Source organism: Numenius arquata, chromosome 2, assembly GCF_964106895.1.
Source record: "Numenius arquata chromosome 2, bNumArq3.hap1.1, whole genome shotgun sequence".
NCBI classification, from domain to species: domain Eukaryota; kingdom Metazoa; phylum Chordata; class Aves; order Charadriiformes; family Scolopacidae; genus Numenius; species Numenius arquata.
The window spans coordinates 5,605,506-5,621,472 of record NC_133577.1 but is presented as its reverse complement, the minus strand read 5'-3'; positions in this window follow the sequence as shown (position 1 = coordinate 5,621,472).

The following is a 15,967-nucleotide window of genomic DNA, read 5'->3' as shown; positions in this document are numbered from 1 at the left end:
CATTGTTACTTTAAACAGCATGCTGGACATCTTCCTCATCCTTTGGAACTCAGGGTTTAACAGAGAGGAAGTGTATTTTCAATCATTTTTTTCCTAAATTTGAAAACTTTTTTTTTCCTAAATTTGAAAACTTTTTTTTCCTATAAAATAAAGGTATAAGGGCATTTGGATACAATTTTGCCAGAAGTAGTACAACGACCTCAATTAAATAAAAATCCTCACCACAAGCATATGACCCAAACAATAAGTTCAAGGGTAACACTTCCAGATCTTCCTAAGTGCAAACTGCATCCATGTCATGGCCTCAGTCTGTTCCCATATGAAGTTTCATTTTGACTTTGGATGGAATAGATGTAACTAAATTTAAAGAGAAGCTAGCGAGGCAAAAGGTCAGACCTGCAAAGTTCATTTTGATTTGTGAGTGCTCACTGGCAGGATGGAAGACCCATGAATTTACCCACTTATTGTTTACTGCTCTCCTACAGAATTATCTTTATGTATGCCAATAATATTCTGACTTACTAAAACCAGAAAGCAAGTGATATGAAATAAAAATAAAATCAGCTTGCTGTAATCTCAGCCAAACAGAATCATAGAATTATATGGGGATGGAAGGGACCTCTGGAGATCATCTAGTCCAACCCCCTGCCAGAGCAGGGTCACCCAGAGCAGGCTGGACAGAAACACATCCAGGTGGGTTTTGAATGTCTCTAGAGAAGGGGACTCCACCACCTCCCTGGGCAGCCTGTTCCAGGGCTCTGCCACCCTCACAGGAAGGAAGTTCCTCCTCATGTTTAGATGGAACTTCCTATGTTCAAGTTTGTGCCCATTTCCTCTTGTCCTGTCACCGGACACCACTGAAAAAAGACTGGCCCCATCCTCCTGACACCCACCCTTTAAGCGTTTATAGGTGTTGATCAGATCCCCCTCAGTCTTCTCTTCTCTAGGCTAAAGAGACCCAAGTCCCTCAGCCTTTCCTCTTAAGAGAGATGCTCCAGGCCCCTCATCATCTTTGTAGCCCTCTGCTGTACCCTCTCCAGCAGTTCCCTGTCCTTCTTGAACTGGGGAGCCCAGAACTGGACACAATACTCCAGATGGGGCGTCACCAGGGCAGAGCAGAGGGGGAGGATGACCTCCCTCGACCTGCTGGTCACACTCTTCCTGATGCACCCCAGGATGCCATTGGCCTTCTTGGCCACAAGGGCACATTGCTGGCTCATGGTCATCCTGTTGTCCACCAGGACTCCTAAGTCTTTTTCCTCAGAGCTGCTCTCCAGGAAGTCAACCCCCAACCTGTACTGGTGCATGGGGTTATTCCTCCCCGGTGCAGGACCCTACACTTGCTCTTGTTGAATTTCATCAGGTTCCTGTCCAGGTCTCGCTGTATGGCGGCACAGCCTTCTGGTGTGTCAGCCACCCCTCACAGTTTTGGATCATCAGCAAACTTGCTGAGGGTACATTCCATCCCTTCAAAACATACATTTACATTCAGAAGACCATATAGAGGGTATTCCAGTCTCTGTTTTGAGAATAGAAAACATTTCTTGAGAATGTTTATATGCCATTAAAGTAATGATGCTGTACTCAGTCAACTTAAATGTGATATAAAGCCCTTTGTGTTAGACTTGAAGTCCTTCAGTGCTTAAGTTGCAAATTTTAGAATGTTAAAAAAGCACATTAGTGAAGTAGCCGCATCTATTTCTCCCTGCATGAGTGCTTTTAATGCAAACTTCAAGGGCACCTAGCTGTAGACAGAAATGTAACTCTTTCACTGCCTTTCTGTCGTGGTTTAACCCCAGCCAGCAACTAAACCCCACACAGCTGCTCACTCACTTCCCCCTCAGCAGGATGGGGGGGAAGAGAATTGGAAGGGTAAAAGTGAGAAAACTTGTGAGCTGAGATTAGAAGAGTTTTATAATTGAAATATAACTATAATTATTAAAAAATGTAGTGGAAAGGAAAATAACAAAAAGAGAGACAAATAAAACCCAAGAAAGACAAATGATGCAAATAAAAAGCAACTGCTCACCACCAACTGACCGATGAATGAAGATGAAGAAGATTAACTATGGGCAATTTTCTTCATTAACTATGAAGAAAATTAACTCTACCCCAGCCAAACCCAGCACATTCTCCACCCCTTATTCCATACCATACCATCATGCTCAGGTCCTACACTATCCAATACATACTCATTAACTGCCACCCCTCTTCCCATCCTTTGATACAATACATAGCTATCATTCCCTTAGTCTATGGGCCATCCCTGTGAAATGTCCATAAATGTCCATGAATGTCCACAAAATGTCCATTGAGTTCATTTAGTCCATGACATCAGGCTCCATCTGTTACGGTGGTCACTAAGTACAGGAGAGATGGTGTGTTGTGTGGAGTTACTGGGCACCAAAGCCAGCTCAGGTTGGGTCACTGCTGCACTTGCTCTACTTCTTGTAAAGCTTGTCCTCCATTGGTTCAGGTGGTTCCTACTACAGTAATTCCTGTAACATGCAACTCAAATCATGGGCCACAACAATTTAAAAGTGTATCCATTACAATCTCCACCGCTAGTCCCTTTGGGCCAGGTTATAGGTTTTAACATTGCAATGAAGTCCTCCCCTTGCCCCCAGTCTGACCAGCAGCAAAGAGTTCCTGCTGTAGTACTTCCTATAACATGCAACTCAAACCCAGGGTTACAACAATTTAAAGGTATTTCCATTACAATCTCCACCCTGGTCCCTTTGGAGTGGACCATGGGATTTAACATTGCAATGAACTTGCCCTTGTCCCTTGTCCCTCTCCAGCCTGGACTTATCCACAGACTGCAGTCCCTTAGGAGTATACCTACTCCAAATGGAGCCTTATCTACGAGCCACAATCTCTCCAGGGGTGTACCTACTGCAACATAGACTTAGCCACAGTCACTTTGAGGTGCTCCTGTTCCAGTGTGGCCTTATCCATGGGCCACAATGCCTTCAGAGATATACCTGCTTCAGCGTGGCCTTACCCTTACCCATGGCTGCAGCTCCTCCAGGAATGCTCTGTCGTGGGCTTAGGCAGGGTCACACACTTTGAGGTGCTCCAGCGTGACCTCATGCACAGCCACTGATGCTCTAAGGTGTACCTGCTGCAGCATGGACTTATCCACAGCCACAGATGCTTCGAGGTGTACCTTCTCCAGTGTAGACTTATCCTTGGACCACAATAACTTCAGAGGTATACCTGCTGTGGTACAGACATAATCATGGCCACAGACACTTCGAGAAGTACCTGCTCTGGCATGGGCTTATCCACGGCCACGAACACTTTGGGGTGTCCTGCTCCTGCGTGGACTAATTCATAGGTCACAGACCCTTTGACTTGAGTTCAGGCTGGAGTTCCAGCCTGTCCAGGACAGAAGCAGCAGTGATGTCCTGCCCATCCGGCAGCCCAGGCACATTGCCATTGCTGTTATCAGAACATTCCCAGGCACGGCAGAGTGAGATGATAAGCAGTACAGCAGTACAGCAAGCAGCAAAAGCAAAAAGAAGCCACTAATCGAGCACAAGGCTCTAATGTACAGAAAGGCAAGCAAGCCCCATGGCAAGCACAGAAGCCTGCCCGTTAGTAGCTAAACAGCAACAACAGCTATAAATTCCAAGACCCACGTTGAGCACGCTTTCAAACACTGAAGTGTTTTTTTCCATAGTTACTGTATGACATATATGCTAACACGCAGCTACTAGTTCTTCTCATTAGAAAGAGGGAAAACTGAGGAAGTGGTAGATGATGTCACTTGTAAAAAGTCATTTGACAAGGTCAGCAGCAGGACCAGAAATGGATCCCTGGCTCCTAATTCTCAGGCCAGTGCTTTCCTTATTTCCCCTCTTTTTGCTCCCTCCTTTACTCTCTAAATCAAGCTATTTCTTTTCTACTCAGATGTACTATCAATGCTACAGCTCTAGAACTCCAGCTTTTAATAGTCCCTCAATCCCACGTGAAGTATCGTATCTAACACAAATAGCTCTCCAATTCAATCTGACAGATGACGCTGGATGATAATGGAGAAAACCACATAATGATGCCCTCAGCGCACAGTCGCTCTCAGCAGCAGCAGATTTCACAGCAGGGCTGATGAGTCCTTCCTAGGAATAAAGGAAATGGACCGCTGTAACACTCATAGTGTTCCATGGTAATGCAGGAGGATGGGGGGTTAATTCATGGTGTCAGAGTGCTGAGAAGGGAAACAGTTTCCGTTTCCCTGTGCGCTCGGATGTTCTCACACCTCGCAAGTGGCCGGTTTGTGGAAGGATCTTGAACAAATTGTTGTGGCAGCAAAGCAGCCCCAGAGAAAGAGTCACGGGTGGGGGAAAGATGCCTCAGCTGTACAGTTTCACACACCAGCTATGACGCCCCAACCCTGATGTTCCTCAGCACAGGTACATCTAAATAACTACAAAACCAGATTAAAAACAAACGGGAAAGGCTGAGAGACCTGGGTCTGTTTAGCCTGGAGAAGACTGAGAGGGGATCTTATCAACGTTTATAAGTATCTAAAGGGCGGGTGTCAAGAGGATGGGGTCAGGCTCTTCTCAGAGGCACCCGGCGCCAGGACAAGGGGCAACAGACACAAGCTGGAACACAGGAAGTTCTGTCTGAACGTGCGAAAAAACTTCTGTACTTTGAGGGTGCCAGAGCCCTGAAGCAGGCTGCCCAGAGAGGTGGTGGAGTCTCCATCTCTGGAGACATTCAAAACCCACTTGGACATGTTCCTGTGCAACCTGCTCTAGGTGACCGTGCTCCGGGCCGGAGTTGGACTAGATGTTCTCCAGAGGTCCCTTCCAACCCCATATCATTCTGTGATTCTGTGCTCCAGATGTCAGCAGCTGAGTCCTTTGGATGTGAGGGAATTAAAACCGGACTTTGAAGGTCCCCGCGTCACCAGCCACCCCTTCACTTTGCAGTCAGACTCACCCAGGGATTTCCACATAAAACCTTTGACACAGCTGTTCAGGGGGACTTGCTATCCATTTCTCCAGATTAAGGCACTATTTATCCTTTCATCTAAAGCTACAAAGCACGCAAGACTGAAGAAGACCAACAAACAGATCTACAGGTATTTTCCCTTAAATTTTCTTACCACACTGACATTCTCCCTCTCTGGGGAAAAAAACCCCACAAACACAAAAAAACCCAACCAATCAACCAACCAAAACCCCTTTACTGCCTGCAACATCCTCTCTCTCTTCACAGGTCGTGAAGAGAGTCACACAAGTCAGCTTTTTCACTGACACGCTTGGGCAGCTCTAGAAATCCCATAAAAGTTTCTATTCCGCACTCTTGCCTCTAGAAGGGTGTTTTAGTCAACACACTGACAGCTGTTTTTACCTTAATTCTTCTGAAACCCTGCACCTGAGGCTGGCTTGGGCATTATTGTGCTAGTACTCTTTGCTGGTTCTCAAGCAGCCTCTTTACAGCTTCTTCTGATTCAGTTCTATTCGTCCTGAAGATCGTACATAAGCCTGGCAGCCACCGATATGAAAATCAGCCGGAAATCTGACTCATTCGTCAAGCTCACAGGGAAAAGAATGCAGACATTTCACCCAGTCATCACAGCAGCCATGCAGAGAGACACAGACAAAAATGCAGAGACCTCCTCTTCCCAGCCCTGGGATAAAATCATGTATCAAAGCCTTTATTATGGTCAGGTTGTGAGGAGCAATTGTAGCTGCAAACCAGCTCGCTCAGTCACGTGTTCACACTGAAAAAGAAGAGCAGTTACTGTGTTTATATTAATTTTCCTCCGTGTGAGAACCTGTCAGAAAACAGGATGCTATATGCTGGTTTTAATCCTTAAATTCTACCTGCTCGCATCCCTTTTCCAGCAAGAGCAGCTGTCAAAACCATAGCTCTTAGGCCATCGATCACAACTGCTCATTTAAATACAAGAACAATTTAATCATCTACTGTATGACAGATGATTAAATCTAATCATCTGCTTTTTATGCTTTGAAACCTAAGAGTAGCTAACATTTGTTTTTCAGCTTAATACCTTGACTCCATTTTGCCAGCCAATGTCACTGATCTTTCAGAATAGCAGCAAACTGCACGGGCAAGTGCTTGGCTATCATTTCCGTCTCTTAAGGAAAAAATATCCACTTCCTCTTTGGTCAAAATCATTCAAAGACTTGGCAATGAACACAGTCTTCTGGGACTATAACCCCCTTTTTAAAACTACGTAATTATTTCTGGCTTCCTTTCAGACTCGCTCCATGTTTCTGTAACCTACAGCTTTATTTGTGTGTTATCAGCCAAAGACAACCCCCTCCCAGCCACAGCAGGCACAACACAAATGCCTCACGCTCCCCTCTTCAAAACCCTGGTGTGTAGATATTTAAATGTATATATATATATATTGCATTGACAAGATATGGAGGCTGAGCTTGCAGCCCATGGCAAAACATCACAGCACAGGCCAGGCTGCCGAAAAAAAAAAAAAGAAATATCAAAATAGACAGGCCGATTTTTTGGCCTTCACCCAGAAGTTAAAAAAGTTCTCAGAAAGTTCAGGAACCATTTTGCAGCCCCAAATTGATGATAAACTTCAGCCTTGGCCCAACGTCTCTACACTGACAATGAAAGTTCTTTGAAAGCGATTCTTTTCTGGGGCACTTTTATGTCATGGTTTAACATCTGGGTGGGTTTTCATTACATATCTTAACATTTATTAAATTTTGCAGTAGGAGAAAAAGGAAGAAAATGAGAAAGAGCATTTTTTTTCTTCTCACTATAGTGCTGGTGTTTTGACACCAATATGAAAATAAAGACTTCAGCCCTGATCTGTAAAGTAAAAGCAAGTTCATATTTATTTTATGTCAACAAGATGTACCGTGTATGAAGGGCTATCTTGGGTCTTCATTGTTTATATCTGCTGTTATTTACTGAACACACATTTATTCCTTTTGATTCTAACTTGTGGAAACTTAAGAGTGATTTCGCTTTCCTTTATGAGCACAAATTGAGACTGAGTCATGGTTTCTCTTCTACCAGAACCCGAACACTGCAAGAATCAAACAAGAAGAAGAAATGTCTTTTCTAATATCTTCCAGCTTTTTCCAAAGCAGTGTTCTTAAAATGTTCCTGTTCTTTTTTATTTTATTTTTTTTTTTATTCCCTGTTAATTCTTTCTTCTATTCATAGTTTGGGGGTGGTTTTTTCTACTTTTCCTTCCTGTTCTCCACGTGCTTCCGAGTAGCGTTTCTGCAGGGATATTTGCTCATAGCCACATGTCCCTTGCTGCCACGTTCACAAATCTCAGCTGCTGACTTGCAGAGGGGCCTGTGTATGCGCAGGAGCTCCCGCTGTTTCGGCCAGAAGAAGCGTGCGTGCCCTCAGCGCAGGGCTGCACTCGTGTCCACCAGCTGCAGAGAAGTTTCACATTCCTGGTAATTCAAATATCTTCTCTCTCAGTTCCGCCCATCTTCCTGCCGAAGCACAAAAGCGCGACACTCTGTACGGCCCAAAAAGGTGAAGGGAAAAGAAATAACAACAGATTGTAAACAGCACAAAATGCAGCTACGTAGAGAAACTAAGCCCCCCCCAAAAGCATTCAATTGTGGAGATCCTTCCATACTTTGCCTTTCATTATCCATTTTCCCGAGCAAAACTTTTGGTCTTGACTGAGGGGCTCCTATCCAGACAGAAACAGGACATCTACGCAGAAGGATTTGGGGTGGGGGGGCATTCCCCATTCCCCGTTCCCCATGCTCAAGCTGCACCTGGGCAGGGGAGAGGCAGCCTGCCTGTGAAGGCCAGTGATGAAGGGAGTCCTGGGCTCTGGTTGATACTGGTAGCAGTGTTACAGTTATTATCCAGTTATTAGTTAGTCACCCCATCTGGAGTCCTGTGTCCAGTTCTGGGCTCCTCAGTTCAAGAAGGACAGGGAACTGCTGGAGAGGGTACAGCAGAGGACCACAAAGATGATTAGGGGCCTGGAGCATCTCTCTTAAGAGGAAAGGCTGAGGGACTTGGGTCTTTTTAGCCTAGAGAAGAGAAGACTGAGGGGGCATCTGATCAACGCCTATAAATACTTAAAGGGTGGGTGTCAGGAGGATGGGGCCAGTCTTTTTTCAGTGGTGCCCAGGGACAGGACAAGAGGTAACAGGCACAAACATAAGAAGTTCCATCTAAACATGAGGAGGAACTTCTTTACTGTGAGGGTGGCAGAGCCCTGGAACAGGCTGCCCAGAGAGGTGGTGGAGTCTCCTTCTCTAGAGACATTCAAACCCGCCTGGACACGTTCCTGTGCAACCTGCTCTGGGTGACCCTGCTCTGGCAGGGGGGTTGGGCGAGATGATCTCCAGAGGTCCCTTCCAACCCCATATCATTCTGTGATTCTGTGAAACAGCATATCCCCGAGAATGCCCTTTAAACTTCCTTTTTGCTCTGTTTGCTACAAATTGCAGAACCTGCTCGAACATTGTCAGCCTCCTTCAGCAGACCAAAATGCATCTGTCCAAAGGTAGCCATGTGCTTATATACCTTCATTTATTGCCACTCCCATCTGGATATCTTCACTTGTATATGGTACCTCAGAAAAGCACAATTCTCCACTGATCAGCCACACTTACACCTCTTCTTTTTCTCATTTCAGGTTAATTTCTGGTTCCTATTAAAGCCTCATCCCAGACTGGATAAGCCAGATACTTTTCTGAGGTTAGATTCTCCTGGATCTCTCCAGCTGACAGCTTGAAACTTCCTCTTCGTTTTCACCACTATATATCTGCACCATGACGTCGAGTTGAGCTGAACAAACCTCACAGAGGAATTGGGGGAATCCTCTCTGTGTTAACAAACTTTTGTATTAATTAAGTGTGGGGAAACCGGCCCACCTTTGCTGGGAAACAGGGTGTTCACAGGCGAGAGTTCATGAGAAACTGATCGCATTTTCTGTTGGATGGTCTTAACTAATGCCCGATTTCCTGTAAATACAGGTGGCATCTGTGGTGGTTTTTCGTTCTTTGATATTTTTTTCCACTTGCCCCCTCTGTAAGTCCTTGCTACAGCAAGCAGTCACCAACCCAAATGGTTGAAAAGATGCAAGGACCTTGCCTTTCTTTTGTGACACAAAGAATATACATTTCTACCACATATTTGCAATATAAGACAATTGATGGGGGGAAAAAAAAAGCAAACTGGGACATTGTCCCCTTTCACCCAGTTGGACCCGAAGCTTTTCTATGACAGTACTTCATTCCTCAGGCCACAATCATTTTCCTTCAGTTTGTACTCAAAAAATAGTAATTGTGAAGATCGCTCCAGAATAGCAACAACGAAGTTTAGTTTGGAAATGAAAAATGTAATTGCTTTCCGCCTCCTGGAGATCTGCCAACGTATACTCTGATGCTTGTGTAAGGGTAAGTGGGAGGAGAGTGTCTGCTTCTTTAAGGGCATCTGGTCAAGGACCTTCTTCAATGGAGGGAAGGGATAATAAGAGAAGGATGAAGCCGTGAACAAAAACATACAGACAAATAGTAAGGGAGGCAGTGATGGGAACCAAAGCCGATCAGTCCCACTAATCGATGAGGGTGTGTGAGAGCATGGGAAGGTTTATTCCAGAAAGGTTATCCAATCGGGGACCTTGTTAATTGGGAAAGTACAGTTACAGAGAGAGCAGAAAATAACTACCCTAATTAAGATCATCAGGCCAAGAATGATTGCTTTTCTACAACCTGTGGTCATCACACATCTGCATGTGCTTTTATGGATGCCGTATACTGAATGCTTGTATTGAAATAAGGAAAGTCAAAGGTGCATTTCTTATCTAAGATATCTGAAGGACTTTTTTTTTTCTTTTCTTCCTGGTTGACTCCAATAAAAATAAATGCCTTGGATGCAAATAGAGAGCTGCACTTGATTTTCTGATGTGATTGTGGGTAGTTTTGTCTCCAACACATTCACAGTGTAGGTTCAAAGATATGCCCAGACGATAGCATTCTGTTCTGCTTTGGGAACAGGATGGGCAGGGAACCAAATTGTGAAATAGGGAACCAAATAGTCCATGCGTGTGGTCAGCTGCTTTCCAACATGTTTTTCAAGTCCCTTGTTCTAGCTATAGAAGTTTGTTCTACCAAATAAAACACAACGAAATGCAAACACAGTGGTTCTGCCTGTCACGCTCTGGTTTTGTTAAATCTGCAGCATACATATAGCACATATAGCCCTCTGTGATCTCTGTCTCCCACTGCCCTTCCTGGAAAACCCTTTATTAGTTCTGCGATTAAACATCAGTAGTTTAAAGAAAAAGCCCTAAAATACACTACCTGTATAATCTGGACAAACTGTACCTGTATGTTCCTGACAGCATTACACTTTTGAGTTGAATGATTTTATCTTTGCACATCATTTCACAGAATCACAGAATGATATGGGATTGGAAGTGACCTCTGGAGATCATCTCACCCAACTCCCTGCCAAAGCAGGGTCACCCAGAGCAGGTTGCACAGGAAGATGTCTAGGTGGGTTTTGAATGTCTCCAGAGAAGGAGACTCCACCACCTCTCTGGGCAGCCTGTTCCAGGACTCTGCCACCCTCAAAGGAAAGAAGATCCTCCTCACGTTTAGATGGAACTTCCTATGTTCGAGTTTGTGCCTGTTACCTCTTGTCCTGTCACTGGGCACCACTGAAAAAAGACTGGCCCCATCCTCCTGACACCCATCCTTTAAGTATTTATAGGCGTTGATCAGATGCCCCCTCAGTCTTCTCTTCTCTAGGCTAAAGAGACCCAAGTCCCTCAGCCTTTCCTCTTAAGAGAGATGCTCCAGGCCCCTCATCATCTTTGTAGCCCTCTGCTGTACCCTCTCCAGTAGTTCTCTGGCCTTCTTGAACTGGGGAGCCCAGAACTGGACACAGTGCTCCAGATGGGGCCTCACCAAGGCAGAGTAGAAGGACAGGATGACCTCCCTCGACCTGCTGGTCACAGTCTTCCTGATGCACCCCAGGGTGTATTGGCCAGTTCAGATCTCTGAACTGTGTGTAGCTTTATATGATTTTGTTTCTTTATGATTACAAATGAAATCAGAAAGACTCCTTATGAAATCAAGTGGTTTTTTTCTCCTTTCACCAGGTTTTATTCTGCTTTTGGCAGTGCTACTTCAAAGTTCTGTCACAAGACTTTTTTCTCTTATAGGGGTATATAGGGGTATGGTTTAATTTTTGTCCTACAAAACCTTTAAAAAAAAAGTTGAGAGGATATAAATAATATACTTTACAAGAAAATTATGCTCTAAAATAAAGTATTGCCAGCAGCTAACATTTTATACATTCTTTAGTTCACTAGTAATCCAGATAGATTACCAGAGTACTTTTCACTGCTATAGCAGGTAGTCTTGTTAAGCAATTTCTTTCTTAAATGATCACATCCTTTATTAAAATTAACCACATTTTTATTCCCATTAATCTTACAAGGAAGCTGTTCCAAGCTCTAATCTTGTGAAAATTAGAAATTTTCTTCTAATTTTCAGCCTTAATTCAGGCAGGAACTTTTTTTACTTTGTGATTTTGTTTACACTTCACCTTTTGGTTTAAAAACCTGAGACTTCTTGAAGCGTGCACATACTTACAGAGAGGACAAGTTCCCCTTTCAGACTTTTATTTTTTCCTGATTAGACAAGACAAGCATTTTTAGCCTCTTCTCAGAAGAGAGAAATACCCACTTTCAACTGTTGATGGGAGTAGCTCCTTTCAGCACCTGTTACCGGCTGTATTTGTCCCCTTGGGATAGAGGTGAGCAGCCCAGTGCAGCGCTGCAGAAGGCATCTACCTGCTTCCTCAAATGATGGAATTGATATTTCCCTCTCTCTGCTGAATTCAACACGCTTCCAATTCATCGGTCCGATAACTGATTAAAAAAAAAATCTGATACCATTGCCCACAGTCTTGTTAATTAGCACACAGCTCAAAACCAGCAAGTCTCCCAACACAATAAATTATTGTGTGGAATAAAGACCAAGACCAAGTTCTGGATCCAGCTCATGTGCCAGTTTCCTGACCCACCACTAATTTATCAAGTGTGCTGTAGTTCTTTTTTTTCAACAGCAGAAACATAGAACCAACAAATTATATCTAACAAAGGGTTAAGGTAACAAAAGATTGTTGATAAATTTGGTAAGACGAGTGCAAATGTAAAGGATTGTTCCTCTTTTTCATAAAATATCTGATTTTGTATTATTGTTGAAAGTATCTGTGTCCATCCTCAGACCCCCTCACTGTTCATAATTCCATTCTGCTTTTGAGTAGTCCCTACATAGATTTACAAGAAATGATGCTTGATTTGGATTGAATTAATTAATGCTTATCCTGGCTACACATGATGATTCTGCTAGGAATTTTTAACCATTGGGTACCATACAGAATTTCAGTATCTCCCATTGGGATACTTTGTTCATGCTTAGAAGTCGCTTTGAAGAAATTGGTAACATTCAACAAAACAAGCAATTTCCATCCTTCAGTTTTTCCCCAGTAGTCTGTCAAACAGCAGTGTGGTCTCTATAAGACTGATTTGCATAATAGAATAATTATGTGTCTTTAAAGGCACTATATGCAATATCTCTAAAACATAGCTAATATTTGGCAATTACTTTGTATGGGATTTTCCACATCAGACAGAGACATCGGATTACTGAAGGAGAACAAAGGACCCAACGTTTTTTCTTCTGAAACTGATAACAGTGCTAGCCCATTTTATGAGGCGGAACCTTTTATCAGAAGACATTTTTGCACCCAGATTAGTGTCATTCTTTTCCAGAAAGTTATAGACGATACGACCTTCCCGGTCTACACTTGAAGTCTTACGAAATCTAAATATACAGAAGTTCCCAGAGGCATTGCACAGAGCTTTTGGCTGCACCATGGTTTTGTTTATCATGCTTTTCCTTCCTGTACTCAGGGAAGGACACACTTAGATATCACAGAATGATATGGGGTTGGAAGGGACCTCTGGAGATCATCTAGTCCATCCTGTCCTTACCTCTTAGCCAAATAGACTAGATTAGTCTCATTTCTGTGACAGTGCTGCTTTTGCCAAGCAAGATGGTCAGCATTTTACTCAGACCTGTATCTCGGGATGGGACCAGCAACTGCACTAACACACAGTAAGGGTTTGCACTATAACTTTGTGTATAAAGCACAAAAGTCTACAGCAATAGGACAAAAAACCACAAAACACAAATCAAACAACCCATGTCCCAAATGCAGTAATTGTCTCTAGCTTTCTCTTTTCTTAAGGATTTCAACATTCAAATATATATAAGAAAGTGAGAAGCTCCTGGTTTTTCTTCTTTGACCTCATTCAGAGCTCCAACTAAACTTAGGCCCTCTCCTTTTACTGGTGAAAGTTAATGACTCTCCCTTCCATCCCAAAGCATCAGGGTACCTCTCCCAGCCCGAGAGCAGACCAGCTGGCACACAGAAGCTGGTCTGCATCACTGTCCGTGGCAATGTCCTGCATTAGGCCACCTTCACCTAGGCTAGCTTTATCTCAGGGTGCATGTCAGACCGCACACGCACCGGACAAACACAAGCAACAGAGCATTTCACTGAATTTCACTGAATTTTTAGAGTTGGAAGGGACCATAAAGATCATCTAGTCCAATTCCCCTGCCGAAGCAGGATAAGGTCATGCATGAGAGGTCATCTGCCAACGCGGCAGCTAGGGCAGCTGTCACACTGAAAGCACTGCAGCTTTTGAGGGACTTGCTCATCATCTCACAACCCCATCTTCTTAATCTATCCTTGCTACCTTTCTCTTTGTTTTCTTTCACCTTACAATTCAGGCATGTACTTTCCTCAGCCTCAAATAAACCTGTTGTCTTCTATTTGGTGTTTGACTTCTGAGTAATACTCGTTGCTGCTGCTGTCCTGGAGAGGTGACAACCCAAATCAGCTGCTGCTAGGCCAATAACAGCATTTGGTGACACCACGATTTTCACGGTGCATTATTTATCTACTTCCTTCAAGACTCAGTGCAAGGGTAATTACAGTTTATGCAGCCTGCACACTTAAAAGAGCTTCAGTCCTAGGATATAGGTAATTTCCTGGGTAGTGAGAGTGCCTGAAGGAACTGGGTTGTTCAGCCTGAAGAAAAGAAGCTAAGGGGAGACCTAATCGCTTTCTACAGCTGTAGAGAAAGGAGAGGTTGTAGAGAGGTGGGGGTCAGTCTCTTCTCCCAAGGAACAGGAGATAGGACAAAAGGAAATGGCCTCAAGTTGCACCAGGGGAGGTTTAGATTGGATATTAGGAAAAATGTTTACACTGAAAGGGTTATTAAGCCTTGGAATGGGCTGCCCAGGGAAGTGGTTGAGGCACCATCCCTGGAGGTGTTCAAAAGATGGGTTGACATAGTGCTTAGTGACATGGTTTAGTGGTCAGTGTCAGGTTGATGGTTGGACTGGATGAGCTGAAAGTTCACGTCCAACCCAGGCAATAGTGTGATTCTATGATTCTATGATTTTCTTTCACTTCTGGAACAGTTGAGGGAAGTCTCTGATAAGGGCACAGCTTAGGTCTTCAGGTCTCTTTGCTTCAGTTCTCTGGTTCCTGGAACCATGGATTTGGAAAGAACAGCTAGCCGAGGAGGATCAAAATGGGCAGAAATTTCAAACGACTTCTAGAGAGTTAGGAATGACACTCCTGAAAGATCAAAATGTGTATTTTTAACCTGTCTGAATGAGAAGATCACTGAACTTTCTGACAGAATCATGGGATGCATAGAAGCTAAATGATTGCTAATGAGCACTTCATTTTCTATTTTTGGTGGTGGTGGTGTCCAATTATTTGTGCCTTTTGAAGGTGAACACAGCTGGTGCTTTCAATCACTGGGGAAAAGCTCTGGTTAGAGACAACTTCTTTGTGTCTGTGATTTCTCTTTGTGGTAGCATTTCAAGAAGACGTGGCACTACCTCTGAAACAGGCCTTTCCTAAGAGTATTCTTACAAAGCCTCATACAGGCTCCAAACTTGTTTCCACATGGATACTGCATCTACCTGAGTTTTTCAAAGGACCTTGGGCTGGATTTCAAAGCCAAAACTCTGAAGGTCCGGAACGTAGCCTGGTTTGTGAGAAAGCATGTAGGAAACTGCAGTGACTGTCACAATGAATCAGAGGAGTAGGAATTTCAGACTGAGTTGAATATCCTGTACCTATTTCTGCAAGGACAGCAAAACCCCAGGGAGCACTATTGTATGTGCTCATGAACTCTGGCACAAGAGCTCTGTGACAGCTAACTTAAGTGACAGCTAAAAAACAAACAAGCAAACAAGCAAGCAAAAGGCTGTGAAAACTTGTCCTACGATGTGAGAAGTTGTTTATCTTGTCAAGAGCTTTCTCACAGAGAGGCATGTGACCCCCACTTAGGGTGAGCATGGACAGGAGTGTAAAGGAGGAAGTTACAGGCCATGACAACAGCCAAATTTTTCTTCTCTTTTCCAATGTGTAGCAATTCATGACAGGGAAAAAATTTAGCAAGTTTGGAAGGCTTTGGTGGTGATGGACTCCACTGCCTGCACAATGAGAGCAGTCCCTGCCAGGAGCTGCCTACAGGGGTTCTGGTGGCACACACAGAAGGTGTGCTGGGGACAGCTCTCATTACTGGAACGGCATTTCCTTAATTTCTCTGTAGAGAGCTGATAACTTTTATTCCTTGTTTTCACCTTCCATAATGTTCTGTCAACTCTGTGCAGTATTGTCATAAAAATACCCTAGCTTTATTAAGCTTTATTGATGTGACACCTTCCAGGCACGCTGTCAGCCCTTGATATGACTGTTTGAATACCCAACCTTTATCCAGAGCTGCTGATTCCTTGTTTTCACTTACTTTTGTGTAAAACACCATTTCAATCATAGAATTTTTTCTGTTGGAAAAGACCGTTAAGATGATCAAGTCCAAAAGTTAATGTAATATTGCCAAGTCCACCGCTAAGCTATGTCCCTAAAC